General features: G+C 43.5%; 1 pseudogene; it reads right to left on the bottom strand.

Annotated features, from left to right (window-relative positions):
- Positions 1-2,986: 2,986 nt before the first annotated feature.
- LOC103692653 (40S ribosomal protein SA pseudogene) lies at positions 2,987-3,973 on the bottom strand (annotated as a pseudogene).
- Between the last annotated feature and the right edge of the window lie 8,007 nt (positions 3,974-11,980).

Raw genomic sequence — 11,980 nt, forward strand, 5'->3', positions numbered from 1 at the left:
CATATCTTCTTTGAGTGGAATATCTACTCAAACTATCATTATGTCATTTATAAATAAATATGATTTTCCTTCTTCCATTTTGATCTGCCCATTTATTTGTTTGCCCTTGTTACTATTTCTAAAACAATACTGAGTGGAATGTTAAGAGTTGGGATGCTACTCTTATTCTGGATTGCAGCGCAAAAGCTTTCTGTTTCTCTTCATTGGTTATAATGTGAGCTACAGAGTCCGCATAAAGAGTCTTCTTATGTTGAATAATTGTCTTTCTATGTCTTAAGAATTTAGAGGTTTTATTGAGAAAGGAGGGTGGACTTTGCCAAATGCTTTTCTCTATCAGTTGATCTTTTTCTTTCTCTCTCTCGTGCTCTACTGGTGTGACGAATCACACTGACTTACTGGCATGTGTTAGATAAGTTTTGTAGGTCATTATGAATTCTACTCAGTTGTGATGTTCAACCTTTTTTGATGTGTTGCCGGAATAAATTGTGAATATTTTGTTCTTTCTCTTGATGTTTACCATCAAGCTGTGTTTTTCTTTTCTTAAGCTATCTTTGTCTGGCATAGATATCAGAATGGCATAGTTATCAGGCTTCAAAAAAATGTTTCTGAAAGTATTTTCTGTAACTCTCTTTCTGGAAAGAGTTAAGATATAATACATGAATTCTTTTTGAATGTTCAGCTACTGAAGTCTTCTGCTCCAGACGCTTTTCTTTGAAGAAGGTTTTTAAATTAATTGTTTGGTATCTTATCTATTATTCTTCCTCTTAGGCTCTTTACTACTGATTTAATCTTGGTAAGATACTTTTTTTTCTGGGAATGTATCCATTTCATGTAGGCTATTAAATATGTTGTCATGCTCACTTATGTCCTATATGTCTATTGTAACTTCTTGATTTTTAATTTTGGCTTCATTTAAGTCTTTTACTTTTTTTTTTAGAGTTTGTTTATATTGTCAATAAACTTAGTGGTTTTTTCTGTTCTCTGTTTATGTTTTTAAAATATTTTTTCTGCTAATGTGGAATTTGATTTATTCTCCTTTTGGGTTACTTGAGGCATGGTGGTAGACTTGTTTTTCTGGTCTATGACTTCCTTTCTGAAGTAGGTATTTAATGTTGGAAGCTCTCCTCCCCACCCCATTTACAGCAACCCCCTTGTTTTGGTAAGCTGTGTTTATGTAATCATTCATTTCAAGTACTTTAATATTTTCATTTGAATTCTTCTTTGACCCATTAAGAAACATGCAATTTTATTTTCATATGCCAATTTTATAAAAGTGTACCTGTTTCGTATTCCTAGATCCATATCCACGTAGTTTGAAATAATATTAGATATTTTTCAGTCTTAAATTTGATAGGATTTGTGTGACCTAACAAAAAGTCTACCCTAGAGAAAAATCCCATGAACACTGGGCAGGAGTACATATCCAGCTGTTGATGGAACCTTCCATTCATCCACCAGCCCTGTGGTTAACAATGCTATTCCAGTCCAGCATTTCCTTCTCAGCATTCTGTGTGGTTGTGTGCCCATTGTTGAAGGTTCCCCACCAGTACTGTCCTTCTACTTATCCCTCTCTGTGCTTGTAATTTTGCTCATGCCTTCTGGTGCTCCAGTGTTACGCAAACACACCTAGCCAGTTGTTCCGTCCTCTTGAGACCTTTATCCAGCCTCCTTTTAACAAACCTGACCTATCCCCCCCCCCGTGTGTGTGTGTGGGGGGGGGTGTGCGCGCGAGTGCATGTGTGTCTGCCTGCTCTTAAACTTTTATTGATATTTTCAGATTGCATTTTTACACCTTTTAGGCCATTTCAGTCTTTTGATAGAAAGTTTAATCCAAGGTTATCTTAAGATGTAAATCTTACATGCCGATGTTTTGTTTACTTCTAGGACAGAGGTTCTTAACCTTCCTAATGCTGCGACCCTTTAATAAAGTTCCTCATGTTGTGTTGGTCCCCAACCATAAAATTATTTCTCTTGCTGCTCCATAACTGTAATTTTGCTACTGTTATGAATTGCAATATAAATATCTGAAATGCAGGCTGTCTGATATATGACCCCCCTGTGAGAGGGTTGTCCTATAGCAAAGGGGTTATGGCCCACAGGTTGAGAATGACTAACTGGGTTACAGGACTGAGTGTCTGGAAACATCACTTTGGACTTTGGAGGGACCTGAGCTAACACAGTGCATGGGGGTGGGGGATATGATCCGTGTCCTGGATGCTCTGCCAGTGAAAATTGGTCGATGATCTTAATGCTTTGATACAGTCTTGTCTTAAACACTCTTAAGACTCTTCCGATATCAGCAACTGTGCTCACAGAAACATACATTTTTGGATTTAGTGCAGCCATGTTGGGGCTGAGGAGGAGGGATAGCCCTCTGAGTTTTGTCTGAGGACTTCCACAGAAGCAGTTGTCTCATTTTTTTTTTTTTTATAGCTGGTGAAAGGAGTTTTATGTTGGAGATGAGCATGCAGCTGAATTGCTCTTGAAAATATGTTAAGCCACAGAAAAATCACGGTGTTAGCTATGCCAGAACACGCTGTCTGGTAAGCCAGCTCTTTGTAACTGCTAGTTTATCATCTCAGTGCATGGGGAGGACCTGTGTTTATGCCAGACAAATGGAGAGCAGCATGTTAAAAGACTGTATGAGGCAGGGGTATAATAAAAAGATTACCCATGCTCCTAGCAATGCACCCAAAGCAGCAAGGAAACACAGAGCTCTTTGCAAGTGCATTCAGAATCCTTTAAGTGTGTTACTGTTTCTATTTTCACTCTGCTCTCGCACCTGTAACATGGCAGAGGTCAACCTGAGCCTGGCGCATGGTATAAATTTACTACTAGTGTTTTAAATCTTGTCTGTCATCTAATCGTTTTATTTCACAAAGTAGCATTCTGAGTTTAAGGGATAGCTGACATGTGATTCTAATAAGCTGAGGAAGATTAGTTTAAATTCAGGCTTCATTATACTTAAGTGTGCTTTCCAAATTGTTTTTATAATATATTCAACGTTATCCTTTCTTTTTTTTTCCCTTCAGCTTTTAGGAACTTTATTTTCCTCCCACCTTTTTTTCTTTCACTTAGGTGTCTGCTGAGTGGCTCAAGACCACTCAGTGGTGGCTCCAACCCACTCAGTGGCCTGCGCTGTGGGAGCTGCTGACTAGTCCTCAGTGGCTGGCTGCGTACTCCAGTCTTCCGTGGGGAGCTGCTGGATGGGCACTGAGGGCACCTGCACACCTTCAGACCAGTTGGCCACCTCAGGGTGAGCAGCAGTGAACTCAGGCACTGGTGTGGTCCATTCACCCTGGAATGCCTTGGTCACAGCCTTCTCGGCAGCAGCCTGCTCCTCCTTCTCAATCTCCTCTGGATCTCTGTAGAAGTAAAGATCAGGCATGACCTCCCATGGGTGCTCCCGGGAGATAGTTCCTTGCATGAGCAGTACTTCCTGGGCCAGCATCCACCACATCAGACCCACTGAGTGAGCTCCCTTGTTGTTGCATGGGATGGCAATGCCCACACAGTGCAGGGGAGAATCTGTGTTACACAGAGCAATGGGGGCAGGTTGACATACGAGGCCTCTGTGAGGGGCTGGTGGTCAGCCCAGGGATGGGTCACCACTAGAAGCCATGGCTCCCTGAAGGCTGCTTGGGTCTGGTTAGTGAAGGTCTCAGGTATGAAGCAGCCAGCAGTGGGAGTGGCTCCTGTGGTAGCAGCGAACTTCAGCACAACTCGCTGGCCAGTGTTCCTGGAAGACATGACGCTCACATCAGCAGGGTTCTCAATGACAACAATAGTGCGAGCAGCGAGAACGGCTTCTCCCAGGTCCTCTTCAGGTTTATGATGTAGATGTCACTTTTCCTTTTGTAAATATGCTGCTCCATCGAAAGTCAAGGTTGGTGACACCTAAGTAGGTTCCTGCAGCAAGGAACTTGAGGACACCTTCCTCCTTCATCTGCAGGACATCAAGGGCTCCAGACATTGTGTACGATGGGAACCAAGAACAGCGCCATATGGACCCATCCCCAGGTAGCACAGAAAGGCAAAGTTGTCCCTTCTTAAATATGCTCCCAAAGTTCACTGTTACCAATTTATTATCCAATTAATTAATTCCAATTATTTATCTACTCTATCCAGAAAGACCCTTACCCTGTACTTCTAGAAACCATTTAATTGGAGAATTCTGATGAAACCCTGTTGAAGCCCCAGTGTGACCAGTTTCAGTTCTCCCTCTCCCCAACCCATGTGCACTCTCTGCGAATGTGAAGGAAGAGGCTTACAGGACAAGCAGCTCTGTCCCACGTGGAGACAGACAACCAGAGAACAAGTCATGAGTAAACATTTCCTCCTGAAGGGAGGAGGAGAGCTCATAAGACTCAGGAAACAAGTATAACAAACAAGGCCCAGGAAGTAAATGAAACTTACAAGGCTTAGGAAGCTCCCAGAAGTCACAGGATTCACAAAGACTGTGTGGAGCAGTAGCAATTGTAAGGAGAGAGGATACTCACTGACTAAGCTGCCTATAAATTATGCAGGAAGCTCTCAGGGATTCAGCTTTGATGTGTGCTCACCTATGCTGGGGTTAGCTTCTTAGTGATTCAGCTACTTTTGAGTGACCTGTGGTCCTGTAAGTAGCTCTTGACCCACATTCCTATTGCAAGTTCAAGGGTTCATTATACTATACTTGTATAGAATAATTTAATTTTGTATGTATTGTCCATGCTGTATCAAGATGAATGGGTATTTGTGAATGTCTCCTCACAATACTCCTACGAGCTTGGCATCAAGTACTGATAAAGACAGGTACATTGGAAATCATGAGAAGGCCTTTGCTTGCTGCCAGCAGGAAAAGTGCTATTAGCAGACTAATGTTCACCATAAGCTACCAACTGGCCCTCTTAAGCCTAGCTTCAGACCCGTGCTCCAGTGGGATGGGTTGGATTGGAAATGTATTATATATATTACTTTGCTGAATTACACATTAGGTGTTGCCTACATTACATAGTAGGTATATTGCCTGTGTTACTCAGGCAAGCAGGAATTACAAACCTCAGGGTGGTCCTCAGGATAAGGGCCAAGAGTTTCCTCAGGCCTAAGTTAATATTCTATTCTGCAAAGGAGATTCTGAACATAGGACGTCATGGTGAGATCAACCCAGGCTCTGGGTTCAGAAAGCACCTGGCACTAGCGTGTCTCTGGCTGTTGACTTGAAATAATTGGTTTAACTTTGGAAGGCGATCAAGGGCATAAAATGACTCTGGAATTTCTGCATTCATTGTCCAGAGTGTCCTTTTTTTTTTTTTTTTAATGTAGCTTCTCCCATGGAGTGATGTAATGAGAAAAGTCTCATGATCAGTAGAAATGCATCAGCCTTTTGTCCGTGTTTCCTTGGTCGCAGTCACCTGAGACACATTTTTAGACCTCGCTGGGGTCAGTTCATAGTTTTCTCTGTCTGTGGAGGCTGAGGCCAAAGGCAGAATCTTCCAGACAGGTTAAAAAGCAAGCTGCCATTTTAGCTTGTTTTTCATCAGGACACGCCTTCCTGTGCTTCCCGCCCTCTGCCTGTCAATCATGGCTTGCTGGATACCACATTATTATTTCCTTGAGTCAAAAATATGTCTCACACCAGTGGACTAAACTTCCATTACTCCAAAACTGAGATTGCTTTTTTTTTCACCTAGAAAAAAAATAGTTTTTTTTTTTTAATCTCAAGTTCAATGTATATGCTTTCTTTCTTTTTTCTTGTTCTTTGTGCTTTTTTCCCTTTTTGGTAACTTTCTCCACCATGGTTCAGTTAATAAAAACATGAAGGTAAGAGTTAAAGCAGAAGTGTCAGGAAATACAGATTTTACAGGCGAGCTGCTGGAAACCTACTCTGGTGTTAGTGGTTCCTCACCCTGTACATAGACCACCATTCTGTCACCCTGTACCTTTGCTTCCCAGTCTGCAAAGTACGAACTTCTTTTCTTTCTGAAGGATGCTGGCAAGATAATGTGATAACATAACATAGCCCTGAGCTCTTAGCAAAAAGCAGTCTGCACTCCGCCTCCCGTTCTCTCGTGTCACAGAGCAATACTATGGAGAATAAGTTGCTTTCTAATAACTGACTGCAATCATTCAGCCTGTCCCTTGCTCTCCCTCCTATACGCCTCTTCTATTAGTGTCTTTCCCTGACTGGGTAGATGTGGTGAAATAGCCTTACACTGGTTGGTATGGAAACTAATCCCACAGCATGCTGGGAGCATGCAGGCAGTCCTCAGAACCAGCTGTGTGGCAGGTGTAGAAATACTCCTTCCACACTCCGAAGTGTCATGGGACTAAGAAATGTACGATTTGGCTAAAAAAAAATACAAAAATACGTGAATATTCCTTCTCCACAAAAATAGCAATTCATAAGAATGTCTTTCAATTACCACTTCTTGATACAGCATGGTGCGCCTTAGGAAACTCTTCGGATAAAGAACAACAGACCTGGAGCTGCATGTGTCTGTGGTGATGCTTTTAGAGGTGTCTTTTCATCCCACATTGTTACCCATTCTCTGAAAACAAAGATGAATCCCAGAAAGCCACACTTGGACTATGATCTACCCTGGTTGGGTCGGAAAGGATGGCGAGATTCAAGGCACCGCCGCACCCCCTCCTTATGTCACCCAGCACTAGAAACAGTGGATTTTATGGAGTCTGAACTATCTGCTTACATTCCAGACTCAGGAGATGGGCCAAAGTTAGCTGTGTATTTACAAGTTTGTCTCCCCCTCCCAACTACATTGTAAACTTGTCAGTAGCAAGAATTTTGTCATTTCCCCCTTCAGTTTCTGATTTCTTCTGAGCCCCTCAGTTTGCTGTTTTGACAAGCTGAGCGAGAGCAGCGAGTGAGAGGAACCCTCTGAGATTTACTCACTCTTTTAGGAATTTGTGTGGCTTACACCATTAAAGGTTCAAAACACGGGAAGAAATGGGATTTAAGTGAGGGCGGCGTTAAGTAATTATATTAGTCAGGATTCTGGCACCAAACGGTTTGGCGTGGTTTGGGAGATGACTTGAGAATTTAATAAAGGGACTGACGTTAACTAAGAGCATGGTGTGGGGAACCGACAAGGACTAATGTAATGCCCTGTGGCTTGCTGGTTTGTCTTGCCAGTTCGGTATCTAGAGGGGAAGTGCAGTGGTTCTGAGAAGTCCAGGACAGTGCAGGAAACAGCTTGGGAGAAGGACAGGAGCCCTGTAACACTAAGACCGCCTGGTGTGAGTGTGAACAAGGTCACAGGCAGAGAACCTGGAAGCTAAGTAAGAAAACGAAGGGTCACATCACTCTTCCCACACAGCCCTCTTCTGTTCCTTTTCCTAGTTGAATCCAGTTGGAAGCCTGACCATAAGCGGACGCTGATCGGGCAACAGCGGTCCCTGGGTGGCAAAAGAGAGTAGTTAAGCGTATGTGGGTGAGAACAGAACAAGCAGACGCTCACAGTTTGCTAACCAACCTCTCATCTCTGCCTAGGCACCCTCTCATCTCTGCCGACCTAGGCGATTGGTTCTGCGACTAACCACGTCCGATCACGTGATTCCCCAGCTCTTTCTGTCCTCATCCGAGATGGATTTTTCACTATCTACCCTGGTCCCTTGAGCCTCAGATACACGTTTATCATGTTTCTCTTCGTTTCTAGGTACCGTAGACAACCAGGGATGCCTTTTGCAGCTCCTGACCCTGTGTCAGAGCTGGTTTTGGCTTTCACTAACCAACGTTCACTTCTCTCTGAAGATGTTTGGATCTCATTCCAGGAGAGCTAAGCACCAAGTCCCGTCCCCTCTGTGACCGCCTTCCTTCTCTTCTCACACCGTGCAGAACACAGCTAACACCTGCTTGTGCGTCTCTTTCCTGCGGCTCCTTGAGTGCCCCTGGGTCTGCAAGTTCACTGCATTTGATGTTTTTACCACATCACAGAGGGTCTGGTGGAGTTGGAGCTCAGAGAACGCTTGACAAACGAGCAACTGCTCTGCTCTCGGTGAGGCCTTCCATGTGCCTTGCACATTTCTCCATGCCCTCCAGATTAGTATTTCAAAACGCAGACTCTTCAGCTCTGTATTCCTAGGCTCTTCCAGTGTTCCCACTGTGAAGATATGCATGGACAAGGTCTCCAGCCTTTGTTGTGGGAACTCGGCCTGTATTCAAGTCTCACTTACTCTCATTCCCTCTGGCTCTTTGCCTTTACCTCCGATCTCCTCCTCATGGAACGGCCAAGTGTTCCTAGCATGTTGTACTTGCTGGTGTTTTTTGCGTTTGCATTTGCCTATCCCTCCATCTGGAATGACGGCGCTCCTTAGCTACTTCTACTTTTCTCCTATTCCCCCCAAGGATTATGTGTACTCTTAGCCAAGTCCTGTCTTTTTAAGAATCAGGTGAGATGTTGTCTTCTTTACCATGGACTCCTTGAAGGCTTTCCCTTGCAATTGACAAACTTAGGTACTTTTGTTTTTCACCTTATGAAATTTTTTTTTCCACATTGCGTTGACGTGATTTGCTGTCTTCGGTCTTGCTGTTGGCTTTCTCTGTTTCCAGAATCTAGCAGAAAGGCTGACACAGAACTGAAGAGATGGCTCAAGGATTAAGAGCACATGCTACTCTCACAGAGTATCCGGTTCAGTTCCCAGCATGTATATCACAGGCAGCACTCAGTTCTAGCTTCAGGGATCCAACGCCCTCTCCTGGCATCTGTGGGCACCTGCATACGTGTGGCCTACATAAACTCTAGCAGCAACACAATGCACTGAATGAGTGAGTGAGCGAAATGAAGGTGAATCACCATGCGATTACTAATTACAGCGTGAGGGGCTGAAGAGATGGCTCAGTGGGCAAACCACTTGCCACTCTAGTATGATCTGAATGAACCTACACTTTAAAAAGTCACACGCATGGTGCCTTGTGCTTGTGTTCCCAGTACTGGGAAGTCACTGACAAGCCAGTCAGTCTAGTCTATCCTTCAAGCCAATGAGAGACCCTGTCTAAAAAAAGATAGCTAGCTTTTGAGTGACAAGACCTGATAGTAAGCTCTAGCTATACTCATACATGTACCCCATGTACCCCCACACAATGTACCCACAAGTATCCCCCCACAGATATGCTTTGGGTAAATATATGAACACATGGATCAATCAACCAAGCCTAAAGCTGTAGCCCTGGACTATCTCAAGAGCAGCATCTCTGGTTATGTCTACAGAGTATGTGGGTCTTTCTTACACAGAGGTAGAGCACACCACAGAGAATGTTGCCCGTAGGCAACGTATGGGATGCCTGTAGGAAAGAGTATGGAACTTTCGATCAGTCCTTCTATGGGTAAAAGGTCGTCCTTTCTTTTCTTACCTTCTGACATGACTCTTGGATCTACAGGACATTACTGACTTTGGAGATACATGACATTACCCCATGAATATATAGGCTACAGAATGTACAGCCACCTTGAATTAGGTGTTGGATATAATGGTGGGTGTGGTGGTTTGAATATGCGTGGCCCAGGGAGTGGCACTATTTGGAGGTGTGTGACCTGGTTGGAGTAGGTGTGGCCTTTCTGCAGGAAGTATGCTACTGAATCTTGGGCTTTAAGACCCTCCTCCTGACCACATGGGAGCTCGTCTTCTCCTGTTTGCCTTCAGATGAAGATGTAGAACTCTCAGCTCCTCCTGTATGTACTATGCTTCTGCCTTGATGATAATGGACTGAACCTCAGAACCTGTGAGCCAGCCCCAATTAAATGTTGTCCTTTATAAGAGTCACCTTGGTTATGGTGTCTGTTCATAAAAATGGAAACCCTAACTAAGACAGTGGGCTTTTCCACCTCACCAGTTCCCCAATAACAACTTAGAGACCTATTTATTTCTGAATAAATGTCTTGACCATAAGCTTGGGCTAGTTCCCCTACTTTCTTGTGACTTATAGCCCATTTAAACCATTCTGTGTCTGCAACATGGTTGGTTCCCTCTCCTTGCTTTCATATGTCTAATTTCCCCACAACTTGGGGCGAATCTTCCCACCACTGACTCTCTCCCGGAGTTCTCTCTCTCTGCTGGGACTCCCACCTTCTACTTCTTGTCTTTTGCTAATAGGCCATCAGCTCTTATTGACAGGTGACGCTTCCACACAGCACGCCAGACATTATCCCCACAGTAGGAAGCCCCGTGCTGAGAGTGGTGGCATCTCATGAAGGCAGAGCCACCGAAGGACTACACAGACTTTTCCAGGAGGAAGAAAATTCTGTGCTGTTTAAGCCATTTTTACATTGAGTTCTCTATCATCTTCAATCAAGCCCTCTCTTAATCAATAAACCAACCTAATCATTTCCACTAACTGAACCAAAGTCAAAGGTCATTTAAAAAAGGCCCAGCAAACCATGTTTTACTTTCCTTAGTGTTATTGTTTTAGTTTTTTATCTATAACTTTTCAAACCTGCTTTCAAAGAGCTATGCTTAAGGGTCTAACCTTAGACAAGCAAAGATGTTCACCTTGGTTAACTTTATTGGATTTCAGAATCCCATCTCCCTGTGATGGCTGACGTTGTTGACAGTGGCTTACCTCAGCACCATAAAGATCCCAGCTGAGGTAAGTGACCACTGCTGTGGTAAATGAGGTAGGCTGCCAAGGGTAGGGCCACTCACCATTTTCCTCAGTCGTATCAGCACTTCCTTAAGCTGCTGTACACATCTCCCTCCCCACAGCCTCTCAGTCGGCTGCTGATGTGGGTATCAACCGCACTGCACCTGAGTGTCTTTCCTTTCAATATTGTTTAATTTTTCTTGTCTTGGTTCCTGTCCTAGTAGGCAGGATGTCACAAAAGAGGGAACCGCTGTCCTCTCTTTCTGGGAGAGTTCTGCTTAGTCTATGAATTGGGATCTTTGTATTAGAGAAGATGATGAGATTTTTTTTTTTTGATTAGATAGATTTTTTTTCTGGGAGATCTCCACCAGGAATTGGTAGCCTGTGGTTATATTCTGCACCTATTAAAAGATGGAGTTGTAAAACTGATGTGTATGTAATCTCTTTTCAGGTTTCCATGGCAACGGCAGCAGCGACTGTGAGGGTTTTTTTTCCCCCACTCTTCCTTCAAGGTTTTCAAGCTATAATTTAAAAAAAAAAAAAGTCCTTCTTTTAAAGACACTAGAACGTGTTTAGGTTCCTTTCGTGAGTCGGTTATGAGACTGCAGGGTTCCTTGGGCAGTAAGTATAATCTAAGTCAAGAGTTCTGTTACTAACGAGCTATGTGATTTGGGACAACTCAGTTGCCCTCTGTAAGCCTCTATGTCCCCATCTACAAAATGTAAACAAAAAATCATCTATATGAAGGACTCTGGGAAGTATACACAAACCGTCCGGCACAACCTGTGACTTACACTAACAGTAACCACTCGGAATAAGTGTTCTGCAGCTGTGAGCCTTTGCTGTGAACACAGTAGATGTGCTGTGCTGTTCATAGAAGGGTTTATAGACTCCCTTATTGGCTTTCATATCAGCAATTTTTGTCTTCTTTTATTCTCCTACTTGGTGTTTAGTTATACACTTATATTTAAAGTCCATCTGGGGGACTGGTGAGATGACTCAAAGGGTAAATGATGCTTTGTGACCTGAGTTCTGTTACTGGGACCTTGTCTTTGTTAGGGTTTTTATTGCTGTGAGAAAGCACAATGGTCAAAAGCAACTTGTGTGCTGAGGATGGCAGGGGAGCCCCATTGCCCTCCCAGCTTTTGTGTGGGTTCTGGGGATCTGAGTTCTGGTCTTTGCCCTTAGCCAGCACATGCTTTACCTGTTGAGCCATCTCCCTAACCTTAAAATAGTTTTTAAGCTTATTTCCTTAGTAGTTCCATCATTTTTTTTGTAATTTTTTCTTTTACTGGATTTTTTATTTACATTTCAAATGTTATCCCCTTTCCTGGTTTCCCCTCCAGAAACCAACTATCCCATCTTCTATAAGGGTGCTCCCTCACCCACCCACCCACCATCATT

The sequence above is a fragment of the Rattus norvegicus genome, chromosome 6 (genome assembly GCF_036323735.1).
Source record: "Rattus norvegicus strain BN/NHsdMcwi chromosome 6, GRCr8, whole genome shotgun sequence".
Classification (NCBI taxonomy): domain Eukaryota; kingdom Metazoa; phylum Chordata; class Mammalia; order Rodentia; family Muridae; genus Rattus; species Rattus norvegicus.